This window comes from Herpailurus yagouaroundi, unplaced genomic scaffold (assembly GCF_014898765.1).
Source record: "Herpailurus yagouaroundi ecotype Mexico unplaced genomic scaffold, PumYag 139, whole genome shotgun sequence".
Taxonomy (NCBI): Eukaryota; Metazoa; Chordata; class Mammalia; order Carnivora; family Felidae; genus Herpailurus; species Herpailurus yagouaroundi.
In genome coordinates, this window is record NW_024412394.1 from 39,890,001 (window position 1) to 39,893,774 (window position 3,774).

Sequence of the window (3,774 nt, forward strand, 5' to 3'; positions counted from 1 at the left end):
CAAAGACACTTGTAGATTCAAAGTAAGGGGATGGAGAAACCTCTATCATCTATCAAAAGAAAGCTATAGTAGCCATGCAAACTAAGTTTTAAAATAAAGTCTGTAATAAGAGATGAAGAAGGGCATGATATAATTAAGCGGTCTATCCACCAAGATCTAACCATTGTAAATATTTATGTCCTCAATGTGAAACACCCAAATCTAAATCAATTTATCATAAGCATAAAGAAACTCATTGATAATAATACCATACTAATAAGGGACTTCAATATCCCACTTACAACAATAGACAGATCATCTAAGTAGAAAATCAAGAAAACAATGGCTTTGAATGACACACTGGACCAGATGGACTTAACAGATTCAGAACATTTCATCCTAAAACAACAGAATACACATTCTTCTTGAGTGCACATGCAACATTCTCCAGAATAGATAACATATTGGGTCACATATCAGCCCTCAATAAGTACAAAGATAAGATCATACCTTGCATATTTTCAGACCACAATGCCATGAAACTTGAAATCAACCAAGAGGAAAAATTTGGAAAGATCATGTACTTCGAGATTAACAGAGCATCCTACTAAAGAATGAATGGGTTAACCAAGAAATTAAAGAGGAAATAAAAAAGTACATGGAAGCCAATGAAAATGAAAACACAACAGCTCAAGACCTCTGGGATGCAGCAAAGGCAGTCATAAGAGGGAAGTATATCGCATTCTAGGCCTTCCTAAAGAAGGAGGAAAGGTCTCAAATACACAACCTAATCTTATACCTACCAAAATAACACCAACATTCTTCACAGAGCTAGAACAGACACTCCTAAAATTTGTATGAAACCAGAAAGGACCCCAAATAGCCAAAGCAATCCTGAAAAAGAAAACCAAAGCCAGAGGCATCACAATTCTGGACTCCAAGCTGTGTTACAAAGCTGTAATCATCAAGATAGTATGGTACTGGCACAAGAACAGACACATAGATCAATGAGACAGAATAGAGAACACAGAAATGGACCCACAAATGTACGGCTAAAGCAGGAAAGAGTAGCCAATGGAACAAAGACAGTCTCTTCAGCCAATGTTGTTGGGAAAACTGGACAGCAACATGCACAAGAATGAACTTGGACCGCTTTCCTATACCATACACAAAGATAAACATAAAATGGATGAAAGACCTAAAGATTAAGACAGGAAGCCCTCAAAATCCTAGAGGAGAAAGCAGGCAACAACCTCTTTGACCTTGGCTGCAGTAACTTCTTACTCAACACGTCTCCAGAGGCAAGGGAAACAAAAGCAAAAATGAACTATTGGGACCTCCTCAAGATAAAAAGTTTCTGCACGGAGAAGGAAACGATCAGTAAAACTAAGAGGCAAATTGCTTTGGATTCTGTGTCTCCCTCTCTGCCCCTCTTTGTGCTCACACTCTCTCTCTTTCTCAAAAATAAAGATAAAAAAAAAAACTAAGAGGCAACATACAGAATGGGAGAAGATATTTGCAAATGACACATCCAATAAAGGGTTTGTATTCAAAATCTATGAAGAACTTATCAAACTCAACACCCCAAAAAACAAATAATCCAGTGAAGAAATGGGCAGAAGACCTGAATAGACACTTTTCTGAAGAAGACCTCCCGATGGCTAACAGACACACAAAAAGATGCTCAACATCACTCATTATCAGGGAAATACAAATCAAAACCACAGTGAGATACCACCTTTGGGCCCTAGAATTAAGAACTGGTTCATTCAATTATTTAGAAAACATTCACTGAAAACAGCTTATGTCAAGCACTATGATAGACATACACTGGTGAGCAAGAGAGATTCACAATTTCATGCAGTTCTCACACCTGTGACAGTTGCTAAAATTAACAACTCAGGCAACAAGAGATATTGGTGAGGTTGTGGAGAAAGAGGATCTCTTTTTGCACTGCTGGTGGTAATGCAAACTGGTGCAGCCACTCTGGAAGACCGTATGGAGATTGCTCAAAAAATTAAAAATAGAGCTATCCTATGACCTAGCGATTGCACTACTCGGTTTTTATCCAAAGGATATGGGAATGCTGATTGGGGTGCATGTGCCCATTTGAATGTTTATAGCAGCACTGTTGGCAATAGCCAAAGTATGGAAAGAGCCCAATATCCATTGACTGATGAATGGATAAAGAAGATGACGTATATAGATACAATGGAATATTATCCAGTGATCAAAAAGAATGAAATCTTGCCATTTGCAATGTTGATAGAACTAGAGGGTATTATGCTAAGTGAAATAAGTCAGAAAAAGATAAATATCATGACTTCATTCACATGTGGAATTTAAGATACAAAACAGATTAACATAAGTGAAGGGAAGCATAAATATAAAAACAGGGAGACAAACCATAAGGGACTCAAATACGGAGAACAAACTGAGGGTTTCTGGCAGGCTGCTTGGTGGGGGGGTTGGGCTAAAGGGGGTGAGGGACATTAAGGAGGGCGCTTATTGGGATGGACACTGGGTGTTATATGTAAGTGATGAATCACTAAATTCTATTCCTGAAATTATTATTATCCTATAAGTTAACTAACTTGGATTTAAATTTTTAAAAATAAAAAAAATAATAATTAAAAAATAAATAAATAAAAATAATTAGTTTTGGTAATTGGTCTACATTACTTAATTGATTTATACCAAATAACTTTAAATCACTGATCATTATGTTTAATTACCTAGGATGATAATTTGCACATAGTTTATCTTGGAAGTTTCTGCAAGAAGTTGCCTAAAAACAGACATGACATACATCATATATCTATGGCTGTTTCTGTAGATAAAGATATCTGGTAACCTCAATATATATATATATATTAATATATATATTATCTATATATTAATACATATTAAAATATATAAAATATATTAAAATATATATATTAAATATATATTTATATATATATTTTATATATATACATGTGTATATATATGTGTGTGTATATATATATACACGTGTATACACGTATTTTATATATATACACGTGTATGTGTATGTATAAAATACATAAAATATATTCTATAAAATATAGAATATAAATATAAATGGATTGCCGGATTTAGCCCAAAACAACAACCAAGATATTCAGTTAAATTTGGATTTCAGCTAAACAATAAATTAAAATTTCAGTGTAAGTATGTCCCATGCAATATTGAGACATACTTATATTAAAATTTTATTCATAATTTAGCTGAAACTCAAGTTAGAGTAGAAGTTCTATATTTTATCTGGCAACCCTAAAATACATATAAATATGCAGATAGTCCACGACTTACAGTGGTTCGACTTACAATTTTTTGATTTTACAATGATGTGAAAGTGATACACATTCATTAGAAACTATATTTTGAATTTTGATCTTTACCTGGGCCCTGGGCTAGGAATATGCAGTCTATAATCTCTCCTAATGCTGGGCAGGGGCAGTGAGCCACAGCTTCTAGTCACCCCGGGGATCAGGAGGGTAAACAACTGATAGAACCATTCTGTTTTTTCCTTTCAGTATAGTATTCAATAAACTACATGAGATATTCAACCCTTTATTATAAAATAGGCTTTGTGTTATATGACTTAGCCCAACTCTAGGCCATCATAAGTGTCCTGAGCATGTTTAGGTAGGGTAGGCTAAATGATGATGTTGAGTAGTTTAGGTGTATTAAGTAAAGTTTCAATTTTATTGGGACATAAGCCAGCCATAGGGGTGTGTGTGTGTGTGTGTGTGTGTGTGTGTGTGTGTGTGT